A 23,943-nucleotide genomic window follows, 5' to 3' on the forward strand; every position below is an offset into this window, starting at 1 on the left:
AAAAAAAAAAAAAAAAAGCACATCAACATTATAAATGATGGGCTTAGAAATGAATTAAAAGGCAAGTCATCTTCCCTCTTATGATTATGAAACTATTTCAGACACTTTTCAAAGAGGATTCTATTTGGAATAGACAGTGCTGATATTTGGTAGGTACTCTTCTCTAATTTGAAGGTCACAGTCCACTTATTCAAATTTTGGAATTATTCATGTCAGAGTCAATTTTGTACAGCCTCAAATGATGTAAAAGATTGAAAGTGCCCAATAATTTTAACTAGTTTATAATATTTTTAGACTCACAGAAAAACTATTCACTTTCATCATTCACAATAATATATGAAATTATTTTGACCATACTATCTAAAACATCAAGACTTAAGGGAAACAAGGTAAATAGCTCTCTATTTCTTCCTGCAACAGAGAGCTATTACATGTTTTTTACCATTTTGATACTTATTATTCTATAACCATAAAAGCCAAATCAGGCTATTTCAAACTAACTATATCAAGCCTTTTTCTTAGTGGAAGACTTCTTATCACTCTCCTTTGGAATATAAATAATGTAGGGATTTTTTTTGGTGGTTGATTTCAAATGCCAGATTAAAAAACTACATATCCTCTTTTGCTCTCAGTTTTATATCATATAATAAAGAACTGCACACTTGAAGACATTATAAAAGTATTTGTTATAGTATAAATCCAATTCAGAAAAAAATATATATTTGAGCATCCTATAAGAAAATAACTTATTTACACATTAATTCTGAAATATTACTTTGAAAATATTTGTATTCTAATAATAAAAGTGATATGTTTGCCTAAAGGAAGTTTGACTCAGTTTTTGGGTGAGCCATAACATTTTATTTTTATTAAATATTCTTAATTCTAAGCAATTCTTAAAGTTATTTTCAGCACAGATTTGATATAGAAAGATTATTCCAATTATATTTAGTAGGATGGATTACCTGCTAACAGAAATCAGAGATAGCAAACAATTTTTAAACAAATTACACAATGGATTAAGTTAGTGGAGGTGGAAAAAATAGAGAAGAACTGACAGACAGAAGAGAAAAGTAGTTTTGAATTTCTCAGGGCACAGTGTTATGTCATTTTAAAAATTATCTTGGAAGAAGGTAGGCCTGAATTCAGGGCCTTGCTTTTTATGTACTCATGATGAGAATACTGTGATGTTTTTATCTGAGACCAAGAACTAATTATATAAACTATCGAATAAACATAGGAAAATGAAATGAGATACAGTTTGACAGCACTAGTACACTGTCTTTTAGTGGCTGGTAGTCGAGATAGTAATAAAATATCTAATGACATATTAATTGAATGGAGAAGCCAAAGAAAAATATAAATTGAATGTGATTGAAGTTGCAATTCTGTGATTCAGCTATTAAAAGAAACAGAAAAAGCTGATGAGAAGGGAGCGATAAAGCAAAGCGCTAAATATAAGGTTAAAAATCTACTCTTATTCTTCTAACACATTGTATTATTAGTTCTTACAATATTTTGACTATCTTTAATTGGACTTGGTTATTTAGCCGAATAAGCTAATAAGCTACTTTATTCTAAAACACAATTGTTTTTATTTAAAACTTGGAATGCTTTGTCTCAGATTTACTACCATAAAGAGCAGTTGGCTTGCTTCTGTCCACACAGGCTTACTTGTCATTCATTGCCTTCTGCTTTATTGATTAAATGACTTTTTGTGAATTTGTATTCAGTCCAACACCTCCCGTTCTAAAAGGTAAGACTTAGAAAAATGATGCAGTTTCTGGGGCCAAATAGATTGTGGCACAGCTGATGTTTTGTTCAAAATCTATACTGATTGCAATAACTGGATCAATCATGTAGCTAAATGCATTGATTTGTAAGACTGCTGACAATTTGAGTCAGCTGTCATTTTACATAGAAAACTGTTGCCAAAACTTATATGATTAAAATCAACTTTCTTTCAAATTTGATGGTAAAAAGAAAACGAAAGACAAATCAGAGAAGGAAAAGGATAATATCTCACTCATAGGTGGGTGTTGAAGAATGAGAACACATGGACACAGGGAGAGGAGCATCACACACTGGGGTCTGGGGAAAAAAAAAGAAAAAGAATGCCATTACTTCATCAACATTACTATTCCTACTAAACATACTTTTATTGCTAAGCCTATGGCACTATTCAAGAAGGTTGAATATAATAAATTTTAAAGAATAGTTTCAAAGATGTGAAGACAGATAATAATTAGTCATAATGAAAGGTACTTAGAAATGTATAGTTCTATGGAAAATACATAGTGAAATATACAGATAGGTGTTAACTGTTTAACATTGTTAAATACAATCCTAGTTGTGCTTGCGTCTTTTTTGCTTACTAGTATCAAGCACATATTCTTCCTAAAAAGATGTATAAATTTATGTCTCAATTCTAGTGTCCAAAAAACAATTTTTCTATTTGATAAGACTGTAATGGTGAAAAAAAATCTTCACAAAACTGGTTCATGTCTTGCTTCTCACTGTTGTTTATTTATGACAAATAATAATATATTTTTCACAGAATTTTAAAAAGGGTTTAGTATGTTTCATAACTATAGATATGTCAAAAGTGTTTTGTGAGCAGTAGGACTAATGTGATATTGTTAATTTTCATTCAGGATACATTAAGTTCTTCGCCATTCACTGCATAATACCTACCTCTAAGAGTAGCAACTTGAGCTCAAAATATGTGCTTTATTTCCAACAACATCTTTAAAATAATTACATATTTTAATAACATAAATTATTTCCTTCCATTTTATTAACTCATATCTAATTGCGAAATTAAAAAATTCAAATACTAAATACTTAACTTATTTAAATCTTTAAAAAGTTTTCACAAGTGAATGTTTCAGATGTTTGTGTCAAAAAGCCTGTTTGGAAACTGTTCAGTCATTTAATCATCAATATTTTAATTTTAAGCAAATGAAATTATAACTGCTTTGCTATAATCATAAATTATAAATAGAAGGCACTTATTCTATCTTACAGATTTTATTAAATACTAATTTGAAAATCTGAAATGTTTAATGTACCAATAAATTAGTGGGAATAAGTGAAAGATAATTTTGATATACAACATTAACTAAATATTTAACTTTCAATTTCTGTTGAAATCTGTGTATATTTTACACATTTATTATTTTCATTGAACTGAATCGAATGGGTATTTTCCAGATTTAAAATTATATCATCAAGAAAACGAATCACGGGTGCTCTCTAAACAGCTTTATATTAATTCATTCCTTAAAAGTTCAACATATTAGAGATTAAATATATTATTTACAATACTCACTTTTGTATTTCTAACCTTACATTTTTTAACTTTAAGAAAAAATGCTCTTAAAATATTTATATTCTTAATTACAGATTATATATGACTATCAATAAAGGTGAATTTAATTTATGTAGCTGAAATTAAATTAACAAGTAAAGAATAGAATATGAGAGGGCCAGATACTCATTGTTTCTAAACCTGGCAAAGTGTGAAGGTCACAACTTACATGTTAACACATTCTATCATGTGATTTGTTGTAAACAAAGAATATTAAATATTCTTATTCATTTTCTTTTAGTGAACATATATTACTAACTTGTCTAATGAATAGATAAAACATCTTTTTTCATTAAATATTTATTAAAATAAGATTCTCCATGCTCACCTATTAAGGAAAAATTTATTCTAATAAGATAGCAGGGCAAACGCCAAAGAGACTGATCTGATTCATGTGATATAAGCCTCTGGCCATGAAATCAATAATATTCCCTCCTGTTCATTATTAGATAAATAAAAATAAAATAAAATACAACATAAATTAAAGAAAGTTCAAGCTAAGCTGAATTCAAAAAAAATTTATTGAATTTCATATTAATTTCAAAATCTTGACTTTAGTGATTTACTGAAAATTGTCTATTTTGCATTAAAGGCTCTATTCTTTTCTCTTTAATGTGCTTAAAGAGGAGTCTAATAATTCATTTACATCAAAATGCTTTACAACTCCAAAATCCACTCTTTCTTCCTGTCTCTCTCTCAATCTATGTCTCTGTCTCACACACATACACTCATTCGCATACACAGATTTAACTATGCACAGTAGATGAATATAATTACTTAAATGAAAGCAGATCATTTCTTTGTAGTTGTTCTACAAAATTCCAAAGATTGTTATCAATAATAATAATAATACCTCATAGGTAAGGATTTACAACAATAAGCATAAGTAACTGTTTATGGTACATAGATACAAATACAGATAAAAATGGTAGGTAAATTACAGATGATGATAATGAAAATAAATAGATCAACAGATTTGTACATGTATTTTCTTTAGTAATTGTTCACTGTTTTATAACTTACTAGAGTTTGATTTCTTTTTATAACCGATTCCATCACAAGTATTTCTCAGTTCTGTTTTATTTTCTTAATTTGTTTTGGGGAAAAAGAAAACGTCCTTTCTTTCTTTTCTAAATAAACTGACAAAGCAATGCACATTTATGGAAAAATATTTATGGGGAAGTATTTCGGTTTTTCTCCAAAGCAGGAAATGGGTGCCCTCTGCTGTCGATTTGTAGATTACTTTAGCCAGTATGATTCTGCTTTATGTGAAAATATTCAAAAGTGTAAAAACCCATTATTATATTATTTATATGATATATAAATAGAATATAGTGTATTATACATTATATGCAAATAGAATATGTTGTGTTATATATAAACGACAAATAATATTTAATGTATAAAGTTGATACATTTTCCAAGATCAAGATTTGGTACAACTACATGAAAGATGAATAAGCTGAGGAGCTGAAAGAGGAGGTCATTAATTGTTTGTAGATACTTACACAATAGAAAACAAAGAAGACACAAGTACATAGCTTTTAAATGAACAAAAAGCAAAGAATTGAATTTTAGATGAGTAATTATATTTATAAAAATAATTGTTCAATATTTGCTTACAGTCTGCACTATGAATAATACATTGCACATAGAGCATTTTTTTCTGAATAGTTTATCATAATAATACATGAAAACACCAGAGTTAACCGATTTTTAATTTTTCTACCTTTTCCTTATTTTCTAACAATCACACAGAAATGCTTTATTTAAAAAAAAATGCAATGTGAATGTTATGCAATAAGTTATAAATGTAAGAAAAATTTTTCTCATCGTTTAACTTTCAGATTTTATAATATACTCTCAGGTCTTCTATTTGATTCAAATAATATTATAAATTAGTAAATGCAATATATAACAAACCAAAAAACTCCCATTTAGTGACTATAATTATAAAAAAGTATTTAAATACATTTAAAACTATTCTCTTGTAAGTATTTAAATTTTTTAAGCACTTGAGTATTTACTTAATAATTACTTATTAGCTATCTATAAGGCAATTATTCTGATAAACCTAAGAATAAAGCCATGAATTAGGCAAGGATCCTGGTGTCAATAAGCAGGTGTTACTATAATACAGTTTGGTTATGCTACCAAAAATATCACCAGCCATTATGTGGAAAAATTTAGAGTTTTTTTTTTTTTTTTTAAATAGATAGATACAAAAATCTTATTTCTCCACCCAAATATTAGCTCCACTCCATGTTGAAACTCACTAAAGATGTATATATGTTGAGATATATGTATGTGTGTGTGCCTGTATGTATATATATGTGGGGTGTGTGTGTGTGTGTGTGTGTGTGTGAGAGAGAGAGAGAGAGAGAGAGAGAGAGAGAGAGACAGAAAGAGAAAGAGAAAGAGAGAGAAGTCGGTCAAGACAAAAAAGAAAGAGACAGAAAGCAACAGAGAAAGCAACAGAGGGAAATTCAGGTACATGATTTTTGAATATAACTTTTTAGCAAGAATCCATGAATTCAAAATAACAAAAGACAATATATTTATTATCACAGTACTTATCCACGAAATTAAATATATCTATTTTTCAAATGTTTTATTTATATACAAGTTAGAAATGGTCTCTCTTATTGTTCTTATATAATTTGCCTTGCTTTCTAATAATTAGGTGTAACATACCTGCTTAATAAATTATTCATTTTGAGATATAACTTTTCTGAATCTTTTTTAACCAATAAGAAACTACATTTCAAACTATATTCTCCTTTCTTTTAATGTCCTAAGAAAGATGACCTCAAATTTCACTGCACATTTACTTTGATGTACTCTAGCCCCGAGGTACCTAAAATACATTAGACTATGATTTAACGCAGTGAAAAATTCTTTAAAGAAATATGAGCTCTGAATAAAAGTATTTCAAACAAGAACTATTTTAAATAAATCTTTGTGTGGCAGAGAAGTGAATTTAATTTTTCAATAAGATAACAATTTCTTACAAATAAATAGATTATTCAGCTACATCTTAAAAAAAAAGATAACAAAAAGTGATTTATCAGTAGAAAGATTGATAGACTACTGGTAAAAAGATGTATGCTTCAAAAGTGTCAATTGATGACAATAACAAATGAGCATATCATGCATAAAAATAAAAATAATTTCAAAGAAAACCACGTTCAAATGATGTTCCAATATACCCGTGAACCTAAATTTCCATTTTGAAATAGATTTCACAGTTTTGAATGGGTTCTCTGAGAAGAGACTTTTTAAAAAATATTTTAATTATTTAAGTATTTTTGCACATAGTGGGTGTATGTATTTGTGGGGTAAATGAGATGTTTTGATACAGGCATGCAATGTGAAATAAGCACATTGTGAGAACATGTGATGTTTGTCTTTCTGTGCCTGTGTCAGTCCAAAAGCCTGTGCTCTGGCCTAACTGCCTCAGCTTACTCTCTCAGGCCCTACTTCTCTATTTATGTGTCCTAAAATTAACTTGCTTGTTATCTAGTTGTAGGTCCCAAAGTTCAAGAGCTGTGGCAAATTTTATATACAAATTTGCCATCCTTAGTAATATAATGATGTTCTTAAGATCCTGAGTCTACAGTCTTCTTCCTTCAGGAGCCTAGCTTTAATTTCTTTTAGTTGTATTTACAACTAAAATGTTAAATCCTCTGAGTCTCGGTCTCCATCTTTGTAAAGTTAGGAATTGCTGTGTTACTCACTGATGTAATTCATCTTAATTTCCTGACACAAAATAAGGCATGGTGTATGTTAGCTATTATTAATTATTGTTTTTCTTATTGGCTTTTCATTTGACTACTGAAAAGTCTTATATTTGGGGATATATATCAAAATAAATGTGTTTGGTTTGTGCTATTGAAGGTTTGCCAGCAATAAAAGACATTAATGTAGTCACCTTAGGTAAATATCAGAAATACTGCATGGAAATTCATGGAAATGTCCTTTTAAATTGGTAGTAAGAGAATTCCCTGTGGTAAGTTGCTTTTTGTGTATTTTTACTGGAAGTTCTTCCTTACACCTCCAAATTTTTATGAATTTTAAGTTGTTATACTTTTAAAAATCTTTTACAGAAACTCCTTAATCAGAGCCCATTTGTAGGTAACTCTCAGTATCCTCTAGATTCTAAGAGTTGCAACTGTTTTTACCTGATAATGTTTAACGGAAGGAAAATAACCTCTCCTGGTCTTCAACTAAAAATGTTTTCCAGGAATGTGTTTTGAAGTCCTTAAGAGTTTATCTGTTACAGGGAGAAAGTTGGTTTATGAACCTCCACTCTGGATGACTTTTAGAATCTCCCACCACTGTTTCTTTTAATAGTATCAACTAATATATATATTATATATATATTATATATATGTAATATATATAAAAATATAATATATATAATATATATATTATATATATAATATATATATTATATATATAATATATATATTATATATATATATATATATATTATATATATTATATATATATAATACACACACACACACACACACACACATACACAATGTCAGAAAACTTTACCTCTAAACTATCATATCACAAAACTGTTCTATGCCTGAAATGTTGAGTGGCGGAAAATAATCTTTCCAAATGTGCATCACAGTTTGTCCCCTAGGTTCTGAAGAATTACTCTTGAATCCACGATCTCATAATATTGAATTACTATATCAGCTTCTTTTGGTCCTAACAGCAGTGAACAAACACGTCAGATTTTCCAGCATTTACTCATTCATTCAACAAGTATCTGTAATGTTTTTAAGTCTTTTATATGCTCTAATTAAGCAGTGGTAAGCAAAACAGAACTATAACACTCCCTATTGTTACAAAGATAGCCATCTAGAGTAGAAGAAAAATGTTAAATAATAATCCGTAAATAAATATGTTTAGTCACTCTTGAGCTGTTCAACAGATATGTATTCATTTCACTCAACACATATTTATTTGTCTCCTGCTCCGTGTGTTGCCTATAACGATAACATTAAAACGAAAAATCTCTACCAAATTGGAGCTTAAATTCTAGTGAAAAAGACAATAATAAGAAAATTCACAAATAAATATGTAACATTGTAGATGACAAATTATACGGAAAAGATAAATATGCTAAGGGAGGTAGAATATGTAAATAGTTTGTAATTGCTAAATTAATTTATTAAATATGAATAGGGTAATACTTTTATAAGTGCTATTAATGAAAACATGTGTATCTTAAAAGATAAGAGAAAATGACTAAGAGGATTTACTCATGGGGGAGAAACTAGTCTGTTTTATCCATTAACATCTAGACTTTGGATCGCTGCCCACCATTGTTTATCATTTATCCCTGAGGCTGTATTTCTTAAAGATACATAGAACTTCAGTATCTTTTGATGCCATGGAGAATTGTGTGGACTAAACACTAAGTAGATATTTGCATGCAGGATGATTAGCTAGGTGATATAAGTCTGCAGACTTTCACTTCTCCAGTGAGTATTTATTGCCCTTTTCCTAACTTCTTGACTGCATTGAGGCACTTCCTCTTGTGTTCCAACTCCGCCTTCCAACATGTCTTACTGCAGCTTGGCAGCCAGATTACAGTCCTCTCTTGGCTATCTTATTTCTCGTTGAAACCTATTTATCTGACCTCAATTTCTAACTGTTTATTTGGTTTTACATTAGTTTGAATGTAGCTGTGGTTCTATCCTTAATAAATGCAGGTTTCTTTGGCAACAAGAAATGATGTGGTCCATTAATCATTAATATAAAAGGACTTGCATTCTGTGGTCATAAAATGCCCAGAGTTTTATCTACATTGGTTGAAGAAGCCAACCCATCTTCCCTCTCATCTAATTATCCTCACTCGTTTAACACTGTCTCCTATTCCATTTCTGCTTGAATCTGTATTCACCAGTTAAATTCCGAGACACACAGTCCCTGATCATCCAGAAAGATCCTGCGCTCCAGCTGCATTTTTCACAAATCAAGGTGCAGAAGAAAAGGACTCCCATCAAAATTATTATTTATTTTTAGTTTGAAATGTTATTTTAAATAACTGATTCGAACGTTACAAGTTGGAAAAGTATCACTACTACATTTGGACTTTTTTCTTTTTCCCTTTTTTTTTTTTTTTTTTTTTTTTTTTTTTTTTTTGAGACAGTGTCTTTCTCTGTCACCAGGCTGGAGTGCAGTGGCGCGATCTCGGCTTACTGTAACCTCCACCGCCAGAGTTCAAGCGATTCTCCTGCCTCAGCCTCCCAAGCAGCTGGGACTACAGGTGTGCACCACCACGCCCAGCTAATTTTTGTGTTTTTTAGTAGAGACGGGGTTTCATCATATTGGCCAGGATGGTCTTGATCCCTTGACCTCGTGATCCGCCTGCTTTGGCCTCCCAAAGTGCTGGGATTACAGGCCTGAACCACCTCGCCCGGCCTACATTTCAACTTTAATCAACTACCCTCACAGTAATGCCATGCTATTCTGTCTTCTTACCATATATGGCATTTGTCTGCTTAAGCAAGAGTGGGGAAGATATTTTCTGTATGTTGCCACTGTTAGAAAGAACAAGTCATGTTTGCATGGAGCAAATGTGAAGATTTGGGATTTTAACTGGTGTTCAAACAAACTTTCAACAATCTTCCTGTTTTCATGTCTTTTCTCTTTACAAGTATTTGGGAGTTCCACTGGCAGAAACATTCTATTATTCTATGTGTAAATACACTTGCTTTTTGTTCCATCTCTAGACAAGCAATTAGCTTTCAACTTTGTCTTTACTACTAAGGTATCACTGTAAAGCAGACTCAGTAATTATGGATCCCAAGTGGGGATTCTTACTGCATGGAGAATAGCAAAGATATTACCAGAAACAGAACTCTGTAAAATGATTCTCATTGCATCATCGGCTGCTGTTTATGTCCATCATGCCCCAGTTACCTATTTATCTGAGTCCAGTGTGACAGAATACACTCACATACAAGTTATGTGAAGCAGGTTTAATACTGACTGATAGGTTGAAAAAGGCAGAAGACTGGATTCATTATGAGCAGATTCCCCAAGATTTAAGAAAACAGCACAGAGCAGAGAAAGTCTTGACTGCGTTTGTCCCATTTTGCATGATAGTCTAGGGACTCTGAAAGGCAGTTCACCACAGGTTATATAATTCAGAGACTGTGACTTATCGGGCAAAACTTTGAAGGACATCCTCCTTCTGGGGTGAAAGGAACAAAACCCAGCTATCCTTCCCAATTCAAAACACTGCATTTCCAGCACGCTCTACAGTTATTCTTGAGATCTACAAGCAAGAAAGAGAGAAGCATTAGGTTGTCCCAAGGCCATCAAGAGAAATGTCTTGCTATCACTTGCTCATCTACTTGTTTTTCTTCCAACATTTTATTGCCATCTCTTATTTTGTACAATAACTACCCGTGGTATTTTTCCTTAGTGAGATGAAGCAAAGAGGTAGTGTATGTCAATCTATGTTTGTATAGATGTGGACTGTATTAGCTATTTTTCTAAACCTCAGTTATTATGTTTGATTTTTAAAAGTCATTTTTAGAAGGCCTTGAGGAAAAAAAAAAAAAAAAACTATTCCCTGCCTTTGGGTCATTCTCCAGTCTGGCAAGCCTAGAGAAATTTCACAGAGATACTTTTGTAGAAGTGCCTAAAGAAGTACTTTAGGCAGACAGTATAAACACATATGAACACAAATTTGCTGCTTTTTTCTCTTTTCCCTATCTCTTAGGAATTTCTGGCAATTCTGAATTAAGAGAAATGGGCAATGTTCTTCAGTCTTTTAAGATATCCAAAATGAAAAAAATGTTATTGTATAGGTAGTTGTAAAAGTGAATATAAAGCACATAAAGGAACAGATAGTGTTAATGTACTTATTTCATGATACATGACTACTATGATTAAAAACATATTACCAAGACAAGAGTTTTGATTTATTAATTCTAAAATAAGATTTACAGTGATTTCTTGTCCAATTTTCTACAAAAATATATTTTTAATTATTTAAAGTTAACATTTATCATAGTTTTGGCCAGAGTTAGCCACAAAACATATAACATATCTTTCTGCTCATTTCTATATGCCATAACATGCTAAATGAATATTCACATTTTTATAAATTTATGTTTTTTAGTTTTAAATAATTCTATTTTTCAATTCTCCATATAATTTATTTATTTTTTTCCTAAATGACTTCATTTGCATATTTTAATAATCTACATTAGGAATTGTTTTGTTTTGTTTTGTTTTTGGGGGGGTCACTGCCCCAGCCATTGAATTGTTCAAAGATCAACTGTGTATGTTTTCATGTTAATAATTAGCATTCTTTCTTTCAGCTTGAAGACCTCCACTTAGCAATTCTTTCCTTTTTTTAAAAAATTTTATTGTATTTTAGGTTTTGGGGTACATGTGAAGAACATGCAGGATTGTTGCATAGGTACACACTTGGCAGTGTGATCTGCTGCCTTCCTCCCCATCACCCATATCTAGCACTTCTCCCCATGCTATCTCTCCCCAACTCCCCTCCCCCCATTGTCCCTCCCCTATTCCCCCCAACACACCCCAGTGTGTAGTGCTCGCCTCCCTGTGTCCATGTGTTCTCATTGTTCAACACCCACCTATGAGTGAGAACATGCTGTGTTTGATTTTCTGCTCGTGTCAGTTTGCTGAGAATGATGGTTTCCAGGTTCATCCATGTGCCTACAAAGGACACAAACTCATCGTTTTTGATGGCTGCATAATATTCCATGGTGTATATGTGCCACATTTTCCCTGTCCAGTCTATCATCGATGGGCATTTGGGTTGTTTCCAGGTCTTTGCTATTGTAAACAGTGCTGCAATGAACATTCGTGTGCACATGTCCTTTTAGTAGAATGATTTATAATCCTTTGGATATATACCCAGTAATGGGATTGCTGGGTCAAATGGAATTTCTATTTCTAGGTCCTTAAGGAATCGCCACACTGTCTTCCACAATGTTTGAATGAATTTACACTCCCACCAACAGTGTAAAAGTGTTCCTATTTCTCCACATCCTCTCCAGCATCTGTTGTCTCCAGATTTTTTAATGGTCACCATTCTAAATGGCGTGAGATGGTATCTCAATGTAGTTTTGATTTGCATTTCTCTGATGATCAGTGATGATGAGCATTTTTTCACATGCTTCTTGGCCTCATGTATGTCTTCTTTTGTAAAGTGTCTGTTCATATCCTTTGCCCACTTTTGAATGGGCTTGTTTTTTTTCTTGTAAATCTGTTTTAGTTCTTTGTAAATTCTGGATATCAGCCCTTTGTCAGATGGGTAAACTGCAAAAATTTTTTCCACTCTGTTGGTTGCCGATTCACTCTAATGACTGTTTCTTTTGCCGTGAAGAAGCTGTGGAGTTTGATTAGGTCCCATTTGTCTATTTTGGCTTTTGTTGCCAATGCTTTTGGTGTTTTGGTCATGAAGTCCTTGCCTACGCCTATGTCCTGAATGGTTTTTCCTAGATTTTCTTCTAGGGTTTTTATGGTGTTAGGTCTTATGTTTAACTCTTTAATCCATCTGGAGTTAATTTTAGTGTAAGATGTCAGGAAGGGGTCCAGTTTCTACTTTCTGTGCATGGCTAGCCAGTTTTCCCAACACCATTTATTAAACAGGGAATCCTTTCCCCATTGCTTGTTTTTGTCAGGTTTGTCAAAGATCATATGGTTGTAGATATGTTGTGTTGCCTCTGAGACCTCTGTTCTGTTCCATTGGTCTATATCTCTGTTTTGGTACCAGTACCATGCTGTTTTGATTACTGTAGGCTTGTAGTATAGTTTGAAGTCCGGTAGTGTGATGCCTCCGGCTTTGTTCTTTTTGCTTAAAATTGACTTGGCTATGCAGGCTGTCTTTTGGTTCCATATGAAGTTTAAGGTTTTTTTTTTTTCGAGTTCTGTGAAAAAGGTCATTGGTAGCTTGATGGGGATAGTGTTGAATCTGTAAATTACTTTGGGCAGTATGGTCATTTTCACGATATTGATTCTTCCTAACCAGGAACATGGAATGTTTTTCCATCTGTTTGTGTCCTCTCTTATTTCATTGAGCAGTTCTCCTTGAAGAGGCCCCTTACGTTCCTTGTTAGTTGTATTCCTAGGTATTTTATTCTCTTTGTGGCAACTGTGAATGGCAGTTGGTTCTTGATATGGCTCCCTTTACGTCTGTTATTGGTGTATAGGAATGCTTGTGATTTTTCCTCATTGATTTTGTATCCTGAGACTTTGCTGAACTTGCTTATCAGTTTCAGGAGATTTTGGGTTGAGACGATGGGGTCTTCTGGATATACAATCATGTCGTCTGCAAATAGAGACTATTTGACTTCCTCCTTTCCTATTTGAATATCCTTTATTTCTTTTTCTTGCCTGATTGCTCTGGCTAGAACTTCCAGCACTACATTGAATAGGAGTGGCGAGAGAGGGCATCCTTGTCTGGTGCCAAATTTGAAAGGGAATACTTCCCGTTTTTGCCAATTCAGTATGATATTGGCTGTTGGTTTGTTGTAAATAGCTTTTTCTATTTTGAGATATGTTCCGTCCATACCTAGCTTATTGAGGATTTTTAGCATAAAGGGCTGTTGAATTTTGTCAAAGGTCTTCTCTGCATCAATTGAGATAATCATGTGGTTTTTGTCTTTGGTTCTGTTCATGTGGTGTATTACGTTTATAGACTTGCGTATGTTGAACCAGCCTTGCATCCCCGGGATGAAGCCTGCTTGATCATGGTGGATTAGCTTTTTGATGTGCTGTTGCAATCGGCTTGCCAGTATTTTATTGAAGATTTTTTCATCTATGTTCATCATGGATATTGGCCTGAAGTTTTCTTTTCTTGTTGAGTCTCTGCCAAGTTTTGGTATCAGGATGATGTTGGTCTCATAAAATGATTTGGGAAGGATTCCATCTTTTTGGATTGTTTGGAATAGTTTCAGAAGTAGTGGTACCAGCTCCTCTTTGTAGGTCTGATAAAATTCGGCTGTGAACCCATCTGGACCTGGGCTTTTTTTGGGTGGTAGGCTCTTAATTGCTACCTCAACTTCAGACCTTGTTATGGGTCTGTTCAGGGTTTCGGCTTCTTCCTGGTTTAGGCTTGGGAGGAGGCAAGTGTCCAGGAATTTATCCATTTCTTCCAGGTTTACTAGTTTATGTGCATAGAGTTGTTTGTAATAATCTCTGATGATGGTTTGAATTTCTGTGGAATCTGTGGTGATATCACCTTTACCGTTTTTTATTGCATCAATTTGGTTATTCTCTCTTTTCTTTTTTATTAATCTGGCTAGTGTTCTGTCTATTTTGTTGATCTTTTAAAAAAACCAGCTCCTAGATTTATTGATTTTTTGAAGAGTTTTTTGTGTCTCTATCTCCTTCAGTTCTGCTCTGATCTTAGCTATTTCTTGTCTTCTGCTAGGTTTTGAGTTTTTTTGATCTTGCTCCTCCAGCTCTTTCAATTTTGATGATAGGGTGTCAATTTTTTATATCTCCTTGCTTTTCATGTGGGCACTTATTGCTATATATTTTCCTCTAGAGACTGCTTTAAATGGGTCCCAGAGACTCTAGTATGTTGTGTCTTCATTCTCTTTGGTTTTGAAGACAGCCTTTATTTCTGCCTTCATTTCATTGTTTACCCAGTCAACATTCAAGAGCAAGTTGTTCAGTTTCCATGAATCTGTGTGGTTCTGAGTTAGTTTTTGAATTCTGAGTTCTAACTTGATTGCACTGTGGTCTGAGAGACTGTTAAGATTTCCCTTCTTTTGCATTTGCTGAGGAGTGATTTACTCCCGATTATGTGGTCAATTTTGGGGTAGGTGTGATGTGGTGCTGAGAAGAATGTATATTCTGTGGATTTGGGGTGGAGAGTTCTGTAAATGTCTATTAGGTTAGCTTGGTCCAGGTCTGAGTTCAAGTCCTGGATATCCTTGTTAATTTTCTGTCTGATTGATCTGTCTAATATTGACAATGGGGTGTTAAAGTCACCCACTATAATTGTGTTGGAGTCTAAGTGTCTTTGTAAGTCATTAAGAACTTGCCTTATGTATCTGGGTGCTCCTGTATTGGGTGCATATATATTTAGGATCGTTAGCTCTTCTTGTTGCATTGATCCTTTTACAATTATGCAATGTCCTTCTTTGTCTCTTTTGATCTTTGTCAGAGATGAGAATTGCAACTCCTGCTTTTTTTGCTCTCCGTTTGCTTGGTAAATCTTCCTCCATCCCTTTATTTTGAGCCTTTGAGTATCCTTGCATGTGAGATGGGTTTCCTGGATATAGCACGCTGATAAGTTTTGGCTTATTATCCAATTTGCCAGTCTGTGTCTTTTGATTGGGGCATTTAGTCAATTTACATTTAGGGTTAATATTGTTATGTGTGAATTTGATACTGCCATTTTGGTGCTAGCTGGCTCTTTTGCCCATTAGTTGATGCAGATTCTTCATTGTGTTGATTCTCTTTACCATTTGACATGTTTCTGGAGTGGCTGGTACTGGTTGTTCCTTTCTACGTGTAGAGCCTCCTTCAGGAGCTCTTGTAAAGCATGTCTGGTGGTGACAAAATCTCTGAGTACTTGCTTGTTCACAAAGGATTTTATTTTTCCTTCACTTATGAAGCTTAGTTTGGCTGGATATGTGATTTGGGATTGAAAGTTCTTTTCTTTAAGGATGTTGAATATTGGCCCCCACTCTCTTCTGGCTTTTACGGTTTCTGCTGAGAGATCTGCTGTGAGTCTGATTGGCTTCCCTTTGTGGGTAACCTGACCTTTCTCTCCAGCTGCCCTTAGTATTTTCTCCTTCATTTCAACTCTGATGAATCTGACGATTATGTGCTTTGGGGTTGCTCTATTTGAGGAATACCTTTGTGGTGTTCTTTGTATTTCCTGGACTTGAATATTGGCCTGCCTTGCTAGGTTCAGGAAGTTTTCCTGGTTAATATCCTGAAGAGTATTTTCCAGCTTGGATTCATTCTCTTCGTCACATTCAGGTACACCTATCAAACGTAGATTAGGTCTTTTCACATAGTCCCACATTTCTTGGAGACTTTGTTCATTCCTTTTTACCCTTTTTTCTCTAATCATGCCTTCTTGTTTTATTTCATTGAGTTGATCTTCGACCTCTGATATTCTTTCTTCTGCTTGGTCAATTTGCCTTTGAACCTTGTGCATGCTTCGCGAAGTTCTCATGTTGTGTTTTTCAGCTCCATCAATTCACTCATATTCCTTTCTAAATTGTCCATTCTCGTTAGCATTTCGTCAAATCTTTTTTCAAGGTTCTTATTTTCTTTGCATTGGGTTAGAACATGTTCTTTTAGTTCACAGAAGTTTCTTACTACCCACCTTCTGAAGTCTGATTCTGTCATTTCATCACACTCGTTCTCCATCCAACCTTGTTCCCTTGCTGGTGAGGAGTTGTGATCCCTTGTAGGAGGAGAGGTGTTGTGGTTTTGGGTCTTTTCATCCTTTTTGCACTAGTTTCTTCCCATCTTTATGGATTTATCTACCTGTCATCTTTGTAGTTGCTGACTTTCAGATTGGGTCTCTGAGTGGACGTCTGGTTTGTTGAAGATGAAGTTATTTCTCTTTCTTAGTTTTCCTTCTAACAACCTGGTTCCTCTGCTGTAGGACTGCTAAGGTTCACTCCAGGCCCTGCTTACCTGGGGATCACCTGCAGCAGCTGCAGAACAGTAAGTGCTGCTACCAGTTTCTTCTTCTGCTATCTTTGTTCCAGAAGGATACCTGCCAAATGTCAGTCTGATCTCTCCTTTATGAGGTGACTCTTTAGTTATACAGGGGTCAGGGAGCTGCTTGAGGAGACAGTCTGTCTTTTACAGGAGTTCAAGTGCTGAGATGTGAGCTCTGTTGTTCATTCAGAGCTGCTGGGCAGGTATGTTTAAGTCTACTGCAGCAGAACTCATAAACTGCCTTTTGTTCCCAGGTGCTCTGTCCCAGGGAGTTAGGGCTTTATTTATGAGTTTCCATTGCGCTGCTGCCTTTTTTTTTTTTTCAGGGCTGCCCTGCCCTGCAAGGAGGCAGCCTAGTCACTGTCTGCCTGTAGAGGCTTTGCTGAGCTGCTGTGGGCTCCGGCCAGCTGCTGAGTGAACTTCCCTGCAGTCCTGTTTATATGGGTGTAGTTAGAACTGCCTTGGCACCGGTGGCCTGCCTCTGTATTGGCGGACTCTCTCTGTAATGCCAGGTTGCCTCTGCAATGACAGGTAGCCTTGGCAATGGCAGGCAGCCTCAGCAATGGCGGGTTGCCTTGGCAACAGCAGGCTGCCTCAGCAATGGCAGACTACCTCCTTATAGGTGGAGTGCCTCGGTAATGGCGGACGCCCCTCCCCCACAGAGCTGGACAGTCCCGGGTTCAGCTGTGCTTGCTGTGAAACTCTCAATCCAGAGAGTTTCTGATTGCTGTTCTTTTGTGGTGGGTGGGACCAGCCGAACCTGATCGCCTGGCTCCCTGCCTCAGAGCCTTTTTTTTTTTCTTTTTTATCCCAGGTGTTCCAGTCGCCTGTTGAAAGGGCGCCGGGATCTGTTTCCCATGCGGCCACCTACTGCACCAGCTTAAACAGTGGAGCTGAGATTCGTGGCGCTTTTTTTGCTCAGGAATCTCCTGGCCTGGCTCCCTGTCTTCAGACCCCTCTTTAATCAGATGAATGCGCAGCTTCCCGGGGACTCCAATTGCCAGCCAAAAGGGCACCCAGACCAGTGTATTTTGTACTGAGAACCCCCGGCTGGGCTGCCTACAAAGCAGCTGGGCAGGGCAAAGCAGCCCCGCCCGTGGAAACAGCAGCGCCGGCCAAAACAGCCTCGCTGGTGACCGATGGGGCACCTCCACCTGGGAATCTCCTGGTCCGTGGGCTATAAAAATGGGGCGTCTGCTTGCCCTCTGTGCTTTCACTGAGAGCTGCAACTCCAAGCTGTTCCTAAATGGCCATCTTGGATCAAACTCCCAGGAATTGGTTTTGTAATTATAATTTATAACATTATCTGCAACACTGTGAAGGTCAGTGGAGGCAAGCCAGTGTTTTTGGCAATAATATATATGTAGTTTTTTTTTTACAGGTACAGTTAAATTCCAGTTTACAGTTTTGAGATATGAGCATATGGTATTATGCTAAGTGAATTAAACAATTGTTAATATTCAATTTTTTAAATTTGTTATTGTGTTTTCCTTAGAGTCACAGAGTGATGGTTTCATTGCTGCTCTTTGTGTATCTTCTCAGTGAGAGTTATTGGGTTAGTGAAACCTTACAACCTCATTTTGATTTCCCACTGCTAAGTGCTATGCATGTGTCACAAAAAATATTTTTTAACATGTCAAATGTAACGAAAATGTTCAAGTGACAAAGGAAGAAATCAGCCATGATTTTGGTTATGGTGTCGTAGTTCCAGAAATAGTTGGCTATGAAACACTTTATCCGATTATATTGCTGTATCCATATTTCTAGGCCTGCTTATAATGTGAATGCTGTTTCATCATTGCTTACCTTCATTTAAAACTTAATCCACATTAATCCACATGGTAAATACAATATGGTGTGTTTTCACTGGTGAGATTTTTATCTTTTCATTTTTTATTTTATTTTTTTTTTGATATGGAACTTTTATTTTTTATTTTTTTAAAATATACTTTAAGTTCCTGGGTACGTGTGGAGATGGTGCAGGTGTATTACATAGGTATACACATGACATGGTGGTGGTTTGCTGCATCCATCGCCCAGCCATCTACATTAAGTATTTCTCCTAATGCTATTCCTCCCCAATCCACCCCACTCCCTGCTATTTCTCCCCTAGCACCCCACACCCCCGGCCCTGGTGTGTGATGTTCCCCTCCTTGTGTTCATGTGTTCTCATTGTTCAACACACATTTGTAAGTGAGAGCATGCCATGTTTGGTTTTCTGTTCTTCTGTCAGTTTGCTGAGAATGATGATTTTATCTTTTTAAATAGTGATGATTGTTCTCTCAAAGATGACTGCATACCTTATTTTCTCCCTTATCCTTACTTAGAAGAGTATATCATTATCTAGCTGATGAGAAATCTTGTGAAACCTGTTTTCCGCTTTCAGATGCATAAAACAATGACAAATTAGACCATTTCCTTCTAAAGATATACATTTTTAGATTCCCTTTATTCTTATTTTTGTCAAAACTTTGTCATATTTTCTTCTATTTCCTGGATTATCTCCCTCTAATTTTAGTTTATCCAACATATGATTTTAAAATGTAATCTTTCTTAAGTAATGAAGATATTTTTATTTTTCAATAAATAAATTATGTAGTTGACAATATGCATTTCAATTCCATCCTGATATTTAGTAGGCTCTGGATGTGCAAGTAATATAATATTTTGCCTATACTCCAGAGTGTATAGTTTTTCAGAATGCTATTTGTGATAGTCACTGAGGAGCTCCACTCATGTCTCCCATCAAGAGAACCTAGTTACTATGATATGTGTAGTTGGCAAATGGTCTTCAAATATCTGTTGCATCTTTGAATTGATGCTAAGGCCATATTCTTTCATGGATATTCCCAGACAGTGACCAAGATTTCTGGGGTTGATAGAACTAGGCTTTTCCTGATGATCACAGAAATCTTTTCATGGGAAATATTTACTTTGGTTCTCCTCAATAGACATGGAATGAAATTTCATGTAGCTGCACTATGAGAGAAGTTAATGTTAGCCCTTTCTTTCCTTTATACATCACTCGCAGAAGGTTTCTCACTGGCTACGTATTTGTCATTTCTCCTTAATTTTTCAAAGACAATGTCTCCACTAAATATTGTGCGTGTGTCTTAGTGTCTGCCTACAGAAAGGTCCAAAATGGTTCATTAGTGTTTTTGAAGTAAAATTACATATGAGTAACAGCTAAAAATTGTTGTGTTAATATTTGTGAACTACGTGCAAGCCACCATACTTAGTTGGTAGTGCTAAAATCTAACATAAGCACACCTACTCAGTTTCTGGATATAAAATAAACCACATTCTCTCCTTTGCCAAGGATCTTGTGAATATATCCAGGGATTTCCAAAAGAGAAGCATACATGTAATTACAGACAAATGTGTGCCCACTGCCTGCTCTGTCGTTTTTCCCAGGCTGAGGATATCCCTTGAAGATAATTATTGTCTTCAATCGGCATGTGAATGCATGTTTGTAAATGCCACCGTTGTCTCTCAAGACTGTGAAAAAACACAATTACTGAGGATTCTAGGGAATTACTAGCAACAGTGAATTTCCACACTCCCTATAGAACATGTTGAAGGCTAGTTCTAACAGCGGTCAATGTTCTTATCAGTGTTAAACCATTTTAACCAGGCCGTGAAATTAAACTGCATGTGACTAGAACAATGCAATGTATAGAAACCAGATTCTGTATCTTCAGAGGGATTGCCTGTAAAATAACATTTCGAACATATTTCTACAAGAAGCAGCAGGAATTTGTTGATATATCACAATGTCATAGCTTCTTTTAAAAATTAGGCATATGCCTTAGATCTAAATTTCTTTAGAGTTGCAAACTATATTTTTCACTGTAAGCAAGAGTGTTTTGTAGTTGTGTTTTAGGTCAGGTGTATTTATGTTTAAGAATTCTATATCATTTTTGGTATCATGTCTAAGTGATGTATCAATTATCAAGTGGAACACTGAATTCTTCAACTACTTTTTGCTGAATGTGCACTTTTCTCCTTAATAATATTTTGTTTATAAGTCAGCTTTATTCCCCAAATTTCAATATTAATCTGACTAATCAAAATTATCACAGATTTAAATTTTATTGTATCATTTCTAAACAGAATATTTCTAGGTAAGTCCTGAGAAAATTTTATCAAGATATTCTCCAAATAAAAGTTGTACTGGGAGGTATTAAATTTACAGTGTTTGTTTTTAAAGTATACATTAAATCCGAATGAATGTTTGCTCAGGGACTTGGCAGGAAACAGATGGCACAATCAAACTGGGAATTTGAAGAAAGTTAAAAATAAAAAACTATTACAAATTGTGGGCTGGCTTTAGGGAATTTAAGAAGGGAAATTTCAGTACCAGGGCTGGAAACCATTTTCATCCTGGGACTAAAATTGCAAAAGGAGAAGGTGCTTACCAGAAGGCAAAGCATAGCCATACAAAGAGGTTTGGAAAGGACTGGTGCCCAAAGAAAAATGCGGCCAACCATGACCCATCAACTAGGAAGCTGGGTACAAGTACTCCATTCCTCCTTTCTCCTGGTCTTCTAGTTTCTACCAGTGCCTCTCACTGTCTGATCCAAGTAGAAAATCAATGCAACCCCTCCTAGTTAATCTTCCTAGGTAGACAGCAAGATGAGAAATAATTAAGAATGGATGTGGTGAATAGAAGTGGTCAAAGTGAGAATCCTTTAAATTCAGGGGGAATGTGCTCAACTTTTCCCCATTCTGTATGACATTGGCTGCAGGTTTGTGGTATGTGGCTTTCGTTATATTTATTTATGTTTTTTCCTATGCCAAGTTTCTTGAGGTCTTTCTTTTCTTTTCTTTTTTTTTAATCTAGAAGAGATCCTGAATTTTATCAAATGCTTTTTCTGCATCTACTAAGATTCCTATATAGGTTTTACCCTTAATTCTCTTTATTTGGTAAATCACATTTATTGATTTACAAATGCTGAAACATCCTGGAATCCCTGGAATATAACCCACTTGATTACTGTGTATTGTCTTTTGATGTGCTGTTAAAATTGGTTTGCTAGTATTTTGTCAAAGATTTTTGCATTTATATTAATCAGGGATATTGGCCTGTAGTTTTATGTTTTTATTGTTTTGTGTTCTTGACTGGTATTTGTTTCAGAGTGATGCTGGTTTTGTAGATGAGTTAGAGGGGATTCTCTCCTCCTCAATTTTTTGGAATAGTTTTAGCAGGATTAGAACTAGTTTTTTGTACATCTGAATACTGCCCAAAACAATCAACAGATTCAACACAATTATCAAATTACCAATGTCATTTTGCACAGAATTAGAAAAAAAGAAGTACTGAAATTCATATGGAATAAAAAAGAGATCAAATGACCAGAGCAATAGTAAGCAAAAAGAATGAATTTGGAGATATCACATTACCTGATTTCAGATGGTATTTTAAGGCTATGTAGTAACCCAAACAGTATAGTACTGGTATAAAAATAAACACAAAGATCAATGAAACAGAATGGAAATCCCCAAAGTAAAGTGAAATACCTATAAGCAATTGATCTTTGATAAAGTTGACAAAAATATACACTAGAGAATCAAAACCCTATTCAATAAATGGTACTTGGAATATTGGGTAGCAATAGGCAGAAGCATAAAACTGGACACTTGTCTCTCATCATATAAAAATTAAGATGAATTAATCTCTTGAAACTATAAATATGAGACTTGAAACTTATAAAATTCCTTGATAAAATGTATGAAAAACTCTTTTGGACACTGGCTTAAGTAAAGAATTTATGATTTAAGTCCTCAAAAGCAAACACTACAAACAGAAACATAGACAAATTGGACTTAATTAAACTAAAAAGCTTTTTGTAGCCAAAGAAACAATCAACAGAGTATGTAGGCAACGGACAGAGTGGGAAAATACTTGCAAATTATGTACTACACAAAGGGCTAATATCTTGAATCTACAAGGAACTCAAAAAACTAAATGAGAAAAAAGCAAATAAGCCAATAAAACCCTGCACCCATGATTCTCTTACCTCCCACCATGTTCCTCCCAGGGCATTTGGGGATTATTACAATTCCAGGTTAGATTTGGGTGGAGACACAGAGCCAATTGTATCATTCCCCCCTTGGCCCCTCCAAAATCTCATGTCCTTACATTTCAAAACTAATCATGCCTTCAATTCTTAACTCATTTTAGGATTAACTCAAAAGTCCACAGTCTAAAGTCTCCTTTAAGACAAGGCAAGTTCTTTCCACCTATGAACCTGTAAAATCTAAGGCAAGTTACTTCCTAGATACAATGTGGGTACAGGCATTGGGTAGATACCTGCTCCAAATGGAAAAAATTGACCAAAACAAAGGGGCAACAGGCCCTATACAAGTCCAAAATCCAGTGGGGCAGTCAAATCTTAAAGCCCAAAATGATCTCCTTTGACTCCATGTCCTGCATCCTGGTCACACTGAGACGTGAGGTTGGCTCCCATGGCCTTGAACAGCTACACTCCTGTGGCTTTGCAGGGTACAGCCCACTCCCAACTGCTTTCATGGTCTGACACTGAGTGCAGCTTTTCTAGGTATACATGCACAAAGCAAGCTGTCGGTGGATCTGCCATTATGGAGTCTGGAGGATGGTAACCCTCTTCTCATAGCTCCACAAGGCAGTGCTCCAGTGCAAACTCCCACAGGTCTCTCCCAGGATATATGGGGACTATTAAAATTCAAGTTTAGATTTGGCTGGGGACACAGGGTCAAATCATATCAGTCACCTTCACTGGTATGGTAATCACCACACTATTCACAATGGCATAGTCATGGAATTAAGTGTCTGTCAATGGATAACTGAAATTCAGCGTGTGTATGCATACACACACACACACACA

The 23,943-nt window shown here is 35.0% G+C and overlaps 1 long non-coding RNA gene across 1 annotated transcript in view; it reads right to left on the bottom strand.

Annotated features, from left to right (window-relative positions):
- Window positions 1-4,054: 4,054 nt before the first annotated feature.
- LOC119472965 overlaps window positions 4,055-23,943 on the bottom strand; it is a 23,302-nt gene continuing 3,413 nt past the window's right edge. The window contains exons 2-3 of the long non-coding RNA XR_005202136.1: window positions 18,226-18,231; window positions 4,055-4,079 (exon numbers count right to left, since the gene is read on the bottom strand). This is a non-coding gene — a long non-coding RNA (uncharacterized LOC119472965). The remainder of the gene's footprint in view (window positions 4,080-18,225; window positions 18,232-23,943) is intronic.

This window comes from Cebus imitator, unplaced genomic scaffold, assembly GCF_001604975.1.
Source record: "Cebus imitator isolate Cc_AM_T3 unplaced genomic scaffold, Cebus_imitator-1.0 Scaffold7, whole genome shotgun sequence".
Taxonomy (NCBI): domain Eukaryota; kingdom Metazoa; phylum Chordata; class Mammalia; order Primates; family Cebidae; genus Cebus; species Cebus imitator.